This window comes from Oncorhynchus nerka, linkage group LG23, assembly GCF_034236695.1.
Source record: "Oncorhynchus nerka isolate Pitt River linkage group LG23, Oner_Uvic_2.0, whole genome shotgun sequence".
NCBI lineage: Eukaryota > Metazoa > Chordata > Actinopteri > Salmoniformes > Salmonidae > Oncorhynchus > Oncorhynchus nerka.
Window position 1 is genome coordinate 51,941,355 of NC_088418.1, and position 17,309 is coordinate 51,958,663.

Genomic DNA, 17,309 nt, shown 5'->3' on the forward strand with positions numbered 1-17,309 from the left:
GACAGGAAGGAGTGGGTGTAGGGGCTGAGATTCTTTATTTTATGGTGACTGAAAAGAGCTTGTTAAATAGTAATGACAAATGATTGTACACGTTTATGTATAATTAAGCAATAAGGTGTGAGAGGTGTGTTATATATGGCTAATACACCACGGCTAAGGGCTGTTCTTATGCACGATACAACGCAGTGCCTGGACACAGCCCTTAGCCGTGATATATTGGCCATATACCACAAATCCTGAGGTGCCTTATTGCTGTTATAAACTGGTTACCAATGTAATTAGAGCAGTAAAAATTAATGTTTTGTTATACCTGTGGTATACGGCCTGATATACCACGGCTTTCAGCCAATCAGCATTCAGGGCTCGAACCACTCAGTCTATAATTACTGTTATACTACATCATATATATTTTGTTTGTGCTGCAGCTCGTCACCATAGTGGCTTTCACGTCAGTGCCACTGATTTTCACACAAAGGGGGCTTGTGGAGATGAGATTCCTGCCAAAACACACAATATACACTCTATAGCATTGATGTCTCAGATCCTCATTTCCCTCCTCTGAGCACAACGTTATTTTTGTTTTTCCTTAAAAAAACAACAACCAATCAATCAGTCAATGCTCCTCCCTCCAGAATGTCATGTTAGTGTGTTTTAGAAATGTTGCTTAGCGGCAGTCTTTGCTAGTCTTCCCTCTTGTTTAGCTGACCTCTTCTGGGGCAAGGTGACGCTATCAGCTCCAGGGATCTTATCAGTCGGTGTAATGTGCCATAAGCGATAATGTACCTGAGCGCGGTTTGTCCTTCTCAGGGCGGAGCAGGAGTATCCTGTGGCTTGGTTGGCCAGATGTGTGTGTGACGGCGGTAGATAGATCTACCGATGTGCCAGTCATTTCTGATGATACGCCCCCATAGCCCTGGGGAACAGAAAAAAGCCAAGACATGGTTCTCTGTTTGATAAATATGAGGGAGATTTCATCTCCAAACAAGACTAACATTAGATTTCCGATTACGGGTTCATGTCTGAAGGCAGGCAGCATTAGCTGGTGGAGTGGCTGGTTGCTTCACCATTTTCTGTTCTGTGACAGCTCTGCAAAGTGGTAGGAGAGAGCCTGGGGAAACAGGCTTTATTGAAATGTTTGGTGTTCTGGTCAAAAACCCTTTATCTTTTGATTAATTAATAAAGTCCATTTGTAGGGCACTGTAATCAGATCTTGAAGCGCTTAACATTGTTTCGTCTCCTTGTGTAAAAAAAACATTTCAGTGTGTGTGGCTGTGTGTGTGGCTGTGTGGCTGTGTGTGTGTGTGTGTGGCTGTGTGGCCAAGTGGAATGCACCTCTGCCTGCATCGACAGGTTATTCTGCTCCTATCCAACACTTGTCAGACCCGCAGGGCCAGGTCATAGCTCGGTGTGTGTGTGTTTTTTTTCTGTCTGTGTGTTGAATGTGTGTGTGGGAGGGCCTGTCTGTGTTGTGTTAAACAAACAAATACATGTAGATGGATGTTTCTTGTACCAATTGCATGATAGCCAAGGGGTCCAACTGACAAAGTAAATTCCTCCAGATCCCTGTAATCTAACAATGAATTGTCAGAGTAAGCGATTGCCATTGGAGGTCTTTTAAAATCCAGTTATTTACAATTCCTGAGCCATTACATATTTGTTCATTTATAAAACCTGCAAAGTACCAATGAGTGAGTCAGACCTCCCACAATCTATCACACTAGAGCTCTCTCCAGGTAGTTAGTCTATCAAGTGGGGAATTTAACTGTGAAAGGGGAGGGGAACTCTACCCTTTGCTGTTCATGTGTGCGTGTGTGTGTGTGTGTGTGTGTGTGCGTGTGTGTGTGTGTGTGCGTGTGTGTGTGTGTGTGTGTGTGTTGCGTTGCTCTGCATATGTTTCAAGTTTCAAGTTTTAATGTCATGTGCACAGGTACAGTGAAATGCCTCTCTTGCAAGCTCCATACCCAACAATGCAGTAATCAATATCAAAGTAACCCAAAAGGAACATAAAGTGGAACGAACACACAAGGAATAAAAAGAAGAAATAAGAAGAACACGAGAAGGTAAGAAGCGATGTACATGGTCAGTTCCAGGGTCAGTTCCAATACCATATTTACAATGTGCAGGGATGCTGAATCGATAGATGTAGATATGTATAGGGGTAAGGTGACTAGGCACCAGGATAAATGAAGTGTGTGCGTGTGTGTAGAGTCAGTATATATTTGTGTGCGTGTTATGTGTGTGTTGGAGTGTCAGTGTGCGTGAGTGTGTAGAGTCCTCTGTGTGCATAGAGACAGTGACATTTTTTTTCAAACAATGCAAGTGTCAACTCAGATAATCCGTGTAGCCATTCTGTTAGCTATTTATCAGTCCTATAGCTTGGGGATAGAAGCTACTCAGGAACCTGTTGTTGTCAGACTTTGCACTGGTACCACTTGCTGTGCGGAAGCAGAGAGAACAGTCTATGGTTTGGGTTGCTGGAGTCTTTAATGATTTTCAGGGCCTTCCTTTCACACTGCCTGATATAGAGGTCCTGGATAGCAGGGAGCTCAGCCCCAGTGATGTATTGGGCCGTCCGCACCACACTCTGTAGCGCCATGAGATCGAGGGCGGTGCTGTTGCCATACCAAGCAGTGATGCAGCTAGTCAAGAGGCTCTCAGTGGTGCAGCCGTAGACATTGTTGAGGATTTGAGGACCCATGCCAAATCTTTTCAACGACTGTTTGCGTCTGAGTGGACCATTTGAAGTCCTTAGTGATTTGGACACAGAGGAACTTAAAGCTCTCGTCCACTACAGCTCCGTCGATGTGGATGGGGGTGTGCTCACCACCCCCCGTTTACTGCAGTCCACGATCAGCTCCTTGGTCTTGCTGATGTTGAAGGTGAGGCTGTTGTCCCGGCACCACACTGCCAGGTCACTGACCTCCTCCCTGTAGGCTGTCTCATCATAGTGTGTTATGTCATCTTTCTCCTCATAGTGTGTGTCGGTAGGTTTCTCATCATTGTGTTTTATGTCAGGTTTCTGCTCATAGTGTGTTATGTCAGGTTTCTCATCATAGTGTTTTATGTCAGGTTTCTCATCATAGTGTGTTATGTCAGGTTTCTCATCATAGTGTTTTATGTCATCTTTCTCATCATAGTGTTTTATGTCAGGTTTCTGCTCATAGTGTTTTATGTCAGGTTTCTCATCATAGTGTTTTATGTCAGGTTTCTCCTCATAGTGTGTTATGTCAGGTTTCTCCTCATAGTGTGTTATGTCAGGTTTCTCATCATAGTGTGTTATGTCAGGTTTCTCATCATAGTGTTTTATGTCATCTTTCTCATCATAGTGTTTTATGTCAGGTTTCTGCTCATAGTGTTTTATGTCAGGTTTCTCCTCATAGTGTGTTATGTCAGGTTTCTCATCATAGTGTTTTATGTCAGGTTTCTCATCATAGTGTGTTATGTCAGGTTTCTCATCATAGTGTTTTAAGTCATCTTTCTCATCATAGTGTTTTATGTCAGGTTTCTCATCATAGTGTGTTATGTCAGGTTTCTCCTCATAGTGTGTTATGTCAGGTTTCTCATCATAGTGTGTTATGTCAGGTTTCTCCTCATAGTGTGTTATGTCAGGTTTCTCATCATAGTGTTTTTCTGCTCATGTGTTTTATGTCAGGTTTCTGCTCATAGTGTTTTATGTCAGGTTTCTGCTCATAGTGTGTTATGTCAGGTTTCTCATCATAGTGTTTTATGTCAGGTTTCTCATCATAGTGTTTTATGTCAGGTTTCTCATCATAGTGTGTTATGTCAGGTTTCTCCTCATAGTGTGTTATGTCAGGTTTCTCATCATAGTGTGTTATGTCAGGTTTCTCCTCATAGTGTGTTATGTCAGGTTTCTCATCATAGTGTTTTATGTCAGGTTTCTGCTCATAGTGTTTTATGTCAGGTTTCTGCTCATAGTGTTTTATGTCAGGTTTCTGCTCATAGTGTGTTATGTCAGGTTTCTCATCATAGTGTGTTATGTCATCTTTCTCATCATAGTGTGTTATGTCAGGTTTCTGCTCATAGTGTTTTATGTCAGGTTTCTCATCATAGTGTGTTATGTCAGGTTTCTCCTCATAGTGTTTTATGTCATCTTTCTCATCATAGTGTGTGTCGGTAGGTTTCCCATAGTGTTTTATGTCATCTTTCTCCTCATTGTGTGTTATGTCATCTTTCTCCTCATAGTGTGTGTCGGTAGGTTTCCCATTGTGTGTTATGTCATCTTTCTACTCATTGTGTGTGTCGGTAGGTTTCTCATTGTGTGTTATGTCATCTTTCTCCTCATTGTGTGTGTCGGTAGGTTTCCCATTGTGTGTTATGTCATCTTTCTCCTCATTGTGTGTGTCGGTAGGTTTCCCATTGTGTGTTATGTCATCTTTCTCGTCATTGTGTGTTATGTCATCTTTCTCCCCATTGTGTGTGTCGGTAGGTTTCCCATTGTGTGTGTGCTCCTTATGTTGACTGTATGTGTTTTCAGGGTGTTGAGTCGGAGGAGGGGTTGAAATTAGTCTCTATTTCAGGGCTGGATTTTGGAGAGACCCGTGCTCTCTTTCAGCTCCAGCCGTGGCTGCGTGGTGGTGGGGGATAGTGTGTCGAGCCGCTGTAAAGAGGGCCTTGTTCCTGGGGCTGTATTGTTTTACCGGATCGCTCATTGTGCTCTCTGACAGACTGGGGGGTGGCCTGGTGCCAGCTCCACTGCGTGCCTGTCAGCCTGCTTGATGGGACGGGGCACACACACGGAAACGAATAGACCCAGACCTGACTAACGGGATGGATCAGACCCACCCAGGCCCGACCAGGGTCTGTTACAGACAGGACAGCGAGAGAGAGACACACAGCCATATACGTGCAGGCATGCACATGCACACACACACACACACACACACACACACACACACACACACACACACACACACACACACACACACACACACACACACACACACACACACACACATACACATACACGCACACATGAACAGCAAAGGGTAGAGTTCCCCTCCCCTTTCACAGTTAAATTCCCCACTTGATAGACTAACTACCTGGAGAGAGCTCTAGTGTGATAGATTGTGGGAGGTCTGACTCACTCATTGGTACTTTGCAGGTTTTATAAATGAACAAATAAGTAATGGCTCAGGAATTATAAATAACTGGGTTTTGGAAGCCCTCCAATTGCAATCGCTTACTCTGACAATTCATTGTTAGATTACAGGGATCTGGAGGAATTTACTTTGTCAGTTGGACCCCTTGGCTATCATGCAATTGGTACAAGAAACATCCATCTACATCTAACATCCATTTGTTTATAAGTTTTATATTGCCAAATGCAGATATTACTAAGGGACTGAGTGAAGCTGGACGGATTAATATCTTCTCTCATGCTCTCTTCACTCACTCACTCACTCACTCACTCACTCACTCACTCACTCACTCACTCACTCACTCACTCACTCACTCACTCACTCACTCACTCACTCACTCACTCACTCACTCACTCACTCACTCACTCACTCACTCACTCACTCTCTTCTCTATCTCTCTCTCTCTCTCTCTTCTCTCTCTCCCCCCTCTCTCTCTCTTCTTTCTCTTCTCTCTCTCTCTCTCTTCTCTTCTCTCTCTTCTCTCTCTCTTCTCTCTCTCTCCTCTCTCTCTCTTCTCTCTCTCTTCGCTCACTCTTTTCTCTCTCTCTCTTTGCTCACTCACTTCTCTCTCTTTCTCTTTCTCTCTCTGTCAGTGGTGAACTCTGGTAAGGAAGGAATCTGCAGAGTAATGCAGGGCTCTGGTGAATGGGTCTAAGAAGACAATAAACATGTGAAACGCAGCTCGCACAATAACGGACGTCTAAATCTGTGCTCGGGGCAATGAGGAGGTGCAGGGAGCTTGGCAGTCTCTCTCTCTTTCTCTCTTTCTCTTTCTCTTTCACTTTCTCTTTCTCTTTCTCTCTCTCTCTCTCTCTCTCTCTCTCTCTCTCTCTCTCTGTAGTCAGACAGTCATGGTGGTTGGATGAGTGGATCAGCCTGAACTGGGAACAAAAAGCCCTTTTTGTCAAATTAACGAGGGAGGTGGAAGATGTCTTTGAGACACACTGGGAGGTTTGTAGTAAGTCCTTTAGTGTGTCTGTGTCTGATATCATATTTAGGTGAATTTCCCTTCATTGACGCCCAGTCCTTTGTGCCCAGGCTCTGTGTGGCTCACAGCATTGTCTCACTGAGGTCACTCTACATTCTTTCTCTCTCTCTCTCTCTCTCTCTCTCTCTCTCTCTCTCTCTTTCTCTTTCTCTCTCTCTTCTCCCAATTCAAGGCACTGGGCATCATTCATATCATATTGTTTTTGTATGTACTGTGACAGAAGCTGAACGAGATGGAGAGGAAGAATCTAGTCTGTAACAACAGCTCAATGGTCTCCTCTCCTCCCACCTGCTGTGTGTTGAAGCAGCCCAGTGAAACTGTTTTCTCTCTCTCAGACACTGACAACGGGCCGATAGAAGTAGCCTTGCTGTCAGCAGCACTAATTACAAGTGTGAGTGTTAAATGATTGCCGCGTGTGTGAGGGATCAGTGTGATACTCTCATATTCACAGGTAATCCTACTGGCTTTACCGTAAAACAAAGCCTCACTTACTGCCGGTTACGCCCTCCACATGCCTCTCACTAACCACACTTTGACAGTTGTTTGTGTGTGTGAGTGTGAATGTGCATGAATGTTCTGGCTCACTTAGCCACTCAATGTTTCACTTTTCTTTACAGAGATTTCCAATTACTCAGCCCACAACAATCCTTCAATAACACCCAATGGCGTCGGCTTCCGTGAACAAAACCTGTGACCAATAATCCAGATCTTTTTCCATGCTGAAACGCAACACTAATCACAGTACCCCTCTATTGGTTCTGATGGCCCAGGTCTGTTTTTTTGGCCCACCATATAATTTATTAAAGGGCCAATCTCCCTGGCCCTAGAGTGTGTGAGAGAAAGGGCCCCTCTCAGATGACTAAGTGTTTGTTTTTATTCTGTAATATAAGAGTTGGACTTTTTAACCATTGTGTAGAGGGGATCCTTTGTGTGACCGCTTAAAAAGACTACTCAATGTAAATTAATAAGATCAGGGTTAAGCCCTCTGGGGAGCGTGTGTGTGTGTGTGTGTGTGTGTGTGTGTGTGTGTGTGTGTGTGTGTGTGTGTGTGTGTGTGTAAATCTGATGCAGCCATCTTAATCCAGCACCCAGACTCTTGGCTCCTTCACTCATCAAAGAGAGAGCTCTGCAATAGTCAGGCCAGATTTAATCTGTGTTTGTTTGTGTGTGTGTTTGAGCAAGTATGTGTGTGTGTTTGAGCAGGCACGTGTGTGTGTGTGAGCCATGCATTGTGTCCCGTTGTACGCTCAAGGGCTTTACTCCCCGGTAGCCTTGTGCAATGCTAAGCTATGGTAGCGTTAGCATCGTTGCTATCTCTTGGTCAACACTGGAGAGGGGTGAGGAGAACCATTGTTCCGTTCACCACACTCTGACAGTATAGGTTGTTTGATTGAAGTGCTGTTAGGTCTAGATAAACTGACACAGGCTTGAGTTTGCACCTCTCAGCATGAACAAACACAGTGAAGTTTGTACTGATTCATAGAGCTGGGGAGAGGAGGGGATGTATAACCATCTGCATGCCGTTAGGAGTGTGAGCGTGTTTGAGTGTGTACAGTGCCTTGCAAAAGTATTCATCCCCCTTAGCGTTTTTCCTATTTTGTTGCATTACAACCTGTAAATGAAATAGATTTTTATTTGGATTTCATGTCATGGACATACACACAATAGTCTAAATTGGTGAAGTGAAATGAAAAAAAAAAAACTTGATTAAAAATATTATAATAAATAAAATACGGAAGAATGGTGCATGCATAAGTATTCACCCCCTTTGCTATGAAGCCCCTAAATAACATATGCTAAGACCAATTACCTTCAGAAATCACATAATTAGTCAAATAAGGTCCACCTGTGTGCAAGTGTCACATGATCTGTCATATGATCTCAGTATATATACACCTGTTCTGAAAGGCCCCAGAGTCTGCAACACCACTAAGCAAGGGACACCACCAAGCAAGCGGGACCATGAAGATCAAGGAGCTCTCCAAACAGGTCAGGGACAAAGTTGTGGAGAAGTACCGATCAGGCTTGGGTTGTAAAAAAATATCTGAAACTTTGAAGATCCCATAGAGCACCATTAAATCCATTATAAAAAAATGGAAAGAATATGGCATCACAACAAACCTGCCAAGAGAGGGCCGCCCACCAAAACTCATGGACAAGGCAAGGAGGGCATTAATCCGAGAGGCAACAAAGAGACCAAAAATAACCTTGAAGGAGCTGCGAAGCTCCACTGCACAGATTGGAGTATCTGTCCATAGGACCACTTTAAGACGTGAACTCCACAGAGCTGGGCTTTACGGAAGAGTGGTCATAAAAAAAGCCATTGCTTGAAGAAAAAAATAAGCAAACACATTTGGTGTTCGCCAAAAGGCATGTGGGAGACTCCCCAAACATATGGAAGAAGGTACATTGGTCAGATGATACTAAAATTGAACTTTTTGGCCATCAAGAAAAATGCTATGTCTGGCGCAAACCCAACACCTCTCATCACCCCGAGAATACCATGTATTCTGGGATGTTTTTCATCGGCAGGGGCTGGGAAACTGGTCAGAATTGAAGTAGTGATGATGGCGCTAAATACAGGAAAATCTTTGAGGGAAACCTGTTTCAGTCTTCCAGAGATTTAAGACTGGGACGGAGGTTTACCTTCCAGCAGGACAATGACCCTAAGCATACTGATAAAGCAAGTGGTTTAAGGGGAAACATTTAAATGTATTGGAATGGCCTAGTCAAAGCCCAGACCTCAATCCAGAATCTTTGGTATGACTTAAATATCGCTGTACACCAGCGGAACCCATCCAACTTGAAGGAGCTGGAGCAGTTTTGCCTTGAATAATGGGCAAAAATCCCAGTGGTTAGATGTGCCAAGCTTAAGGAGACATACCCAAAGAGACTTGCAGCTGTAATTGCTGCAAAAGGTGGCAGGGTGAATAGTTATGCACGCTCAAGTTTTCTGTTTTTTTCTTGTCTTATTTCTTGTTTGTTTCACAATAATTTTGTATCTTTAAAGTGGTAGGCATGTTGTGTAAATCAAATGATACAACCCCCCCAAAAATACATTTTAATTCCAGGTTGTAAGGCAACAAAATAGGAAAAATGCCAAGGGGGGTGAATATTTTCGCAAACCACCGAATACGACTGCTGAACTGAGACAGTCTTTAGCTTGTGTTTACTGACTGCATCAGGTGATCCAGACTCATTAACATAGCCAGGTGTTGATTAAGGATAGGTTCTGACCTGAGGAGTCGAGGAAGAGAAAAATAGACTAGATAAAAACTGAGAGAGAGAGAGAGACCGAGAGGGGAGAAAGAGAGAGAGAGAGAGAGAGTGTGGAAATATACCTGCATGCATCAATCCTTTCATCACAACAAACTGTTGCCAAGATACATAGATCACTTTATATTAAATTCCTTGAACTAAACTGACACAGTTGTAAATTATATTATAAAAGGCTTGTGTGTGTGTGGGGGGGTATATGCATGTGTTCATTGCAGACCTTTTTTTTCATTTCCAATCTTACACTGCTAGAGATCACTTCTTCATGACATTTTGCAGAATTATTTGTCATTCCTAAATGACCATTGAATCATTCCATTACATTAATTATGAAGAAGTCACAGTCGGGAGTTGGATTTTTATATATGACTCTATTTGAAATGTTTGGTCCCACATCAGTTCTGTTTTTACAGTGGTGTTTTATTCAACAAATGATGTGCATTAGTTGTGCTACGGTCGTTGTTAGTCTGAAAAGTTTAGAAGCTTCCGGTTTCTCGTCAAGTTGAATTTTCTCCCTGTATTATGTTATTGGTCTTGATTAGGGGTGGTTGTGACTTTTGATTGATTCATTTTGGCAGTCTGTATGAAATGAAATAGCAATTACTCTAAATAAGACATGTTGTTGTGGTACTTGGACCTACTCTATTCATTATCCCCTTTAATGCTAACATTCCTCTGTCTTTAATTTACTAGTGTCTCCATTCCAATCAGCAATGCTTTTACAGCCTCATGAATAGATAGAACATATAGTTAAGGCCTGACAAATGCTTCCAGGGTGGGGCTCCTTGTTTCCTCATCTGCAATCTGTACTTCACAGTTTCCTTCACGGACACTTGCTTATAGTCAACATAACAAACTGGCACACGGACATCGTGTTCCTTCTCTCTCTTGCACTCTGCTCTGTTTTCCTCATGTTTTCATTGACTGGAGCAGTGACAGTTTTTTTGTGGGGAGGTTGGTAAATTACAGTGAATTTGGTATGAAATGTTTGGTTTTCTGTGTTGTTCAGTTTTCTTGATTCAACCCTGACGCGCACGCATGCGCACACACACATAGACATGCATGGACGTACGCACACACACACGCAGACATGCACGCACGCACGCACGCACGCACACACGCACGCACGCACGCACGCACGCACGCACGCACGCACGCACGCACACACACACACACACACACACACACACACACACACACACACACACACACACACACACAGGGGCTTCCAGTCAATGCAGCAGACACCCCCTGTTGCTTTGAGCCCCCACTGTTTTTATTTTATTTATTTATTTCACCTTTATTTAACCAGGTAGGCAAGTTGAGAACAAGTTCTCATTTACAATTGCGACCTGGCCAAGATAAAGCAAAGCAGTTCGACAGATACAACGACACAGAGTTACACATGGAGTAAAACAAACATACAGTCAATAATACAGTATAAACAAGTCTATATACAATGTGAGCAAATGAGGTGAGAAGGGAGGTAAAGGCAAAAAAGGCCATGGTGGCAAAGTAAATACAATATAGCAAGTAAAACACTGGAATGGTAGTTTTGCAATGGAAGAATGTGCAAAGTAGAAATAAAAATAATGGGGTGCAAAGGAGCAAAATAAATAAATGAATTAAATACAGTTGGGAAAGAGGTAGTTGTTTGGGCTAAATTATAGGTGGGCTATGTACAGGTGCAGTAATCTGTGAGCTGCTCTGACAGTTGGTGCTTAAAGCTAGTGAGGGAGATAAGTGTTTCCAGTTTCAGAGATTTTTGTAGTTCGTTCCAGTCATTGGCAGCAGAGAACTGGAAGGAGAGGCGGCCAAAGAAAGAATTGGTTTTGGGGGTGACTAGAGATATACCTGCTGGAGCGTGTGCTACAGGTGGGAGATGCTATGGTGACCAGCGAGCTGAGATAAGGGGGACTTTACCTAGCAGGGTCTTGTAGATGACATGGAGCCAGTGGGTTTGGCGACGAGTATGAAGCGAGGGCCAGCCAACGAGAGCGTACAGGTCGCAATGGTGGGTAGTATATGGGGCTTTGGTGACAAAACGGATTGCACTGTGATAGACTGCATCCAATTTGTTGAGTGGGGTATTGGAGGCTATTTTGTAAATGACATCGCCAAAGTCGAGGATTGGTAGGATGGTCAGTTTTACAAGGGTATGTTTGGCAGCATGAGTGAAGGATGCTTTGTTGCGAAATAGGAAGCCAATTCTAGATTTAACTTTGGATTGGAGATGTTTGATATGGGTCTGGAAGGAGAGTTTACAGTCTAACCAGACACCTAAGTATTTGTAGTTGTCCACGTATTCTAAGTCAGAGCCGTCCAGAGTAGTGATGTTGGACAGGCGGGTAGGTGCAGGTAGCGATCGGTTGAAGAGCATGCATTTAGTTTTTCTTGTATTTAAGAGCAATTGGAGGCCACGGAAGGAGAGTTGTATGGCATTGAAGCTTGCCTGGAGGGTTGTTAACACAGTGTCCAAAGAAGGGCCGGAAGTATACAGAATGGTGTCGTCTGCGTAGAGGTGGATCAGAGACTCACCAGCAGCAAGAGCGACCTCATTGATGTATACAGAGAAGAGAGTCGGTCCAAGAATTGAACCCTGTGGCACCCCCATAGAGACTGCCAGAGGTCCGGACAGCAGACCCTCCGATTTGACACACTGAACTCTATCAGAGAAGTAGTTGGTGAACCAGGCGAGGCAATCATTTGAGAAACCAAGGCTGTCGAGTCTGCCGATGAGGATGTGGTGATTGACAGAGTTATTACGCCCCCGTTGATCACTTCTAGGTGTCGACACATTATCTAGCCATTATAGCCTGAGAAGGTTTAGCTAACTCAAAACCAATACCCCCCCAGGCTCATAGTGTCATGTAACTGAGGCCTATTATCACTGCAGTGGGACTGAACTACTACTTCAGACTGCCTCTCTACTCTGCCTCTCAGTCAATGTCATGAACCAGTGACAACGGTAGCTATGACATTTGATGTCAGTTATGTGTCAGTTATATAGTATATTCAATTACAGTACATGTTGCATTTATATTTTTAGCAGATGCTCTTATCCAGATCGACTTACAGGAGCAATTAGGGTTAAGTGCCTTGCTCAAGGGCACATCGACAGATTTTTCACCTAGTCGGCTCAGGGATTTGAACCAGGCTACTGGCCCAACGCTCTAAATTGCCAGGCTACCTGCAGTATTGTTCAAATGGATTGTGTCTGATGTGTCGTACGACTGACCTTAATTTGCTTTGCTAATACATGAAACCAAAAGGAAATGTAGTAGCAGACAGTGATCTAGAATCACCATCCTACTGTCAGAGCTGTCAAATGATTCCCACGGCCTTGCGTTCTCTCTGGGTCTTTATCTCTAAGAGAGGGCTGGCTGATTGGGCTCATATAGGCTGTTATCAGAATGTCCAGTTAGTAATTAGGGAAGATAGGGACAGGACATCTCCAGTATCTACCTCCATATTAATCCTCCTCTCTTTAACGAGGCCCATCAACCTCTCTCCATCTCTCCCACCATCTTTCTGCTCTGCAGCCCCTTTAGCCAAGCCAGCCCTGGCTGCTCCTTATTCTTCTCTAGTTCTCCAGAGAACTGTTTGGGGTTCCCGGTTCCCAGCGCTTGGGGTCTCTCTGGAGAGCAATAGGGCAGAGTGTGATAGCATCTAGCATAACTACAGCGCTTCGGAAAGGGGTGTGTGCGTCAGTTTGGCATCAGTTAATCAGAGTCAGAGAGGGAGGGAGGGTCAGGAGGGGTGGTGGGGGTGGGGTCTGGATGGGGTGTTAACAGATAATTAGGGGAATTCTCTATCCCTCTCCATAGGTTAATGTTTACCCATCCTGGCTCGATCTGAGGGAGAAGGGGTTGGGGGATCAGGGAATGGGTCTGAACTCTGACCTCTCTATAACTAACCTCGACATGAGATCAACACGGCAGTGACAGGCTCTCAGTGTCAGCTACTGTGTGTGTGTGTGTGTGGTGTGTGTGTGTGTGTGTGTGTGTGTGTGTGAAACGTCATGTCACTTCATCCTTTACAGAGCTGGGACTGTGAGATAGGAGGGTTGTAAATCAGAGGAATAGACTGTGTCAATGAGGTGTGGAGGTGTGTTCTCTAGGGGGTATGATATAATTGGATAATCATAATCATTATCACCAATCATAGAATAACCTCTCGTATAAATGTATGAATAGATTTTGAGGAGAAGTTGCAGTCTTTTCTCTTCTCCATTACAAAAGCCTCTGCAGCTCCTCAGCTCCTATAGATTGTTATGTTGTCTACTCTCGAAGGAGAATGGGTTCACATGTGACTCTCTCTCTCTCCCTGAACACATGAAACCTGGTGTATAAATGGGCATTCTTAAGGCAGATTGATTCTGCGTCTCTCCAGTGGTCCTGGTTTGTATCAGAGTGCATTCAGGGTTCCCGGGGGACGGCCTCCTTTGTCAGCTCTAGAGAAGTTAAATCATATATAAAACAAATGAATGGCCCCTGTTAGATCACTCAAGCACTCACCCAAGGGAACATGTGCTTATCAACCACACACACACACACACACACACACACACACACACACACACACACACACACACACACACACACACACACACACACACACACACACACACACACACAGCATTGCTCTTAGCGTTCCTCTGCTTGCCAGCCCAGTCCTCTGTGGAATTGAAGGTTACTCCTCTCCATCTGCTGTCCTCTTTAGAGCACTACCAGCTCCTATTTTAATTATAGCTTCCCCTTTTCTTCACTACTTCACCCATCCTCTCTCGCTCTGTCCCTATCCCTCTCTACCTCTGTCCCTACCCCACACACACTGGTCCATCTGTCCCAATAGAGACCCCTTTGTTGTTTATGATGGCCAAACTTGTAGCTCATTCAGCAGGGGTACAGTTGTGATGAGTCTTTACAGCCCCAGCAGAGTCCATGTCTTTATCCAGCTCTATTCACTACTGTAGAGGTCACTCTGATTACATCCTTTATGACCATGCTAACTAGTGCCACGGCAGACATGACAGAGGGGCTCAGATTGCAGGACAAGGGTTCTGTTTTTGAGGTGTGTTTATGATCCAAATTGGTTGTGTGTGTGTGTGTGTGTGGATTCCAATTGTTGTGTTTTTGGCCCGTTGTGTGTGACCGTATTGAGAGTGTCTGTGTGTTCTGCTCCCTGTCATCTATCTCTCAGAGTGCCACCACAACAAAAGGCTCTTCTCTGGCCCTGTTTGTTTTCTATGTGTCTGGAGGAGCAGGGGGAGAGGAGGGGGTAGAGGACGGGGGACAGGAGGGGAGAGTGGAGAAGGGGGAGAAGATAGAGGGGGAAGAGGTAGGAAGTGGGAGAGGAGGTGGGGAGGGGGCAGAGGAGGAGGGGGAGAGGAGGTGGGAGAGAGGAGGTGGGAGGAGCAGCAGGGTCCACTGGTTACCACCAGACAGAGTGAGTCTAACACACTGAGAAAAGGAGCCCCTAAGTTTCTATGCTACTTTATGTTCTACTATTAAACAGAATAGTGCCAGAATATACCTTTTGAAGCCGTTCTAGTTGAATTAAGGATGACTTCAATGGCATTGACATCACTCGAAATTTAGCATATTTACGTGATATGTGGATTTGTTGTCCCACTCACTGGTGTTAAACGGGATACAGTATAGCAGTGTTGATTTGTTGTCCCACTCACTGGTGTTAAACGGGATACAGTATAGCAGTGTTGATTTGTTGTCCCACTCACTGGTGTTAAACGGGATAGAGTATAGCAGTGTTGTGTTTTCAACTGATCCCCTATTAGGGATGCTGTGAAGCAGCCAAATCGCTCAAGATTGACTTTGAAATTGGACGTCACAAGTCCTGAGGACGTCGGGGGAATGCCTTCAAAACCGTCCACTAGAGGCAACAGTGCCATCAAGTATTCTTGGGTTTTGCTGTGGATGTGGGTGGCGGACGGGCGTAATCCCATGAAAGGGAAAGGGGGATACCTAGTCAGTTGTATGTGTCTTCCGCATTTAACCCAACCCCTCTGAATCAGAGAGGTGACACGTTATTATGTTTTTTTTTTTACCCTATCCAAAACCTTAATAAATTCTTATTTACAATGACGTCCCCGGCCAAACCCTAACGATGCTGGGTCAATTGTGCGCTGCCCTATGGAACTCCAAATCACAGCCGGTGGTATTACAGCCTGGAATCGAACCAGGGTCTGTAGTGACACCTCTAGCACTGAGATGCAGTGCCTTAGACCCCTCCTGTCTCAGCCTCCAGTATTTATGCTGCAGTAGTTTATGTGTCGGGGGGCTAGGGTCAGTTTGTTATATCTGGAGTACTTCTCCTGTCCTATTCGGTGTCCTGTGTGAATCTAAGTGTGCGTTCTCTAATTCTCTCCTTCTCTCTTTCTTTCTCTCTCTCGGAGGACCTGAGCCCTAGGACCATGCCCCAGGACTACCTGACATGATGACTCCTTGCTGTCCCCAGTCCACCTGGCCGTGCTGCTGCTCCAGTTTCAACTGTTCTACCTTATTATTATTCGACCATGCTGGTCATTTATGAACATTTGAACATCTTGGCCATGTTCTGTTATAATCTCCACCCGGCACAGCCAGAAGAGGACTGGCCACCCCACATATGCTCTCTCTAATTCTCTCTTTCTTTCTCTCTCTCGGAGGACCTGAGCCCTAGGACCATGCCCCAGGACTACCTGACATGATGACTCCTTGCTGTCCCCAGTCCACCTGACCGTGCTGCTGCTCCAGTTTCAACTGTTCTGCCTTATTATTATTCGACCATGCTGGGCATTTATGAACATTTGAACATCTTGGCCATGTTCTATTATAATCTCCACCCGGCACAGCCACAAGAGGACTGGCCACCCCACATAGCCTGGTTCCTCTCTAGGTTTCTTCCTAGGTTTTGGCCTTTCTAGGGAGTTTTTCCTAGCCACCGTGCTTCTACACCTGCATTGCTTGCTGTTTGGGGTTTTAGGCTGGGTTTCTGTACAGCACTTTGAGATATCAGCTGATGTACGAAGGGCTATATAAATAAATTTGATTTGATTTTGCGCCACTCAAGAGCCCAAACCCCCAAGCCGACTAGGTGTAACATCTGTCGATGTTCCCTTGAGCAAGGCATTTAACCCTAATTGCTCCTGTAAGTCACTCTGGAGCTGATGTTTGTTCACCAAAATGTAAATAAACATCAGAATCTGAAGTCAAATAAATAAAACTGTGAGATCTTGTTTTGTGAACATCAGAGAAAGGGTGGAACACTGAGACTTTAACCAATAGAAACGTTCTGAATAAAAGGTGTGCCCTCCTGACCCTCAGGTGGGAATATTGGTATACCATGACCCTTTCAGATGTGAATGAGGAGACTGGGTGATTTACCTGTCTAACTGCAAAACAAACCCAGAGCTCCTCCACCCCCATAGTAAACTGACCTGAGGTGGTTCTCTTTTGTAGAGCCACACACACCCACACTTTGACCTTTTAGGGAGTAACAGGGTGGGCCGTTGCCTCCCAGCAGGACTAAACAAACTCCCAGCCGGAGTCTCAGCTATGCAAATGAGCCCTAAAATACCATAAACGTGTGCACTAACCCTCTCCTGAATGAACCAGCCCCGGGGGACTAACGCACCTCTGTAATCAGCATTAACTCAGAACAGGGAAGGGTGTGTGTGTGTGTGTGTGTGTGCCTTTTAAGTCCACTTACCCCAAGGGTTGTTATCAAAGACATTCCCTGGTCTCGCCCGCATTCTGTTACAGTAGAATACATGAATAAACCCAGTACTGCTACCTTATCTGTGATCATACAGGAAAATCCACTATTAAACCTCCTACTTTCCTAAATGATTAACGTTTGTGAGAATAAACCATGACACCCAAACT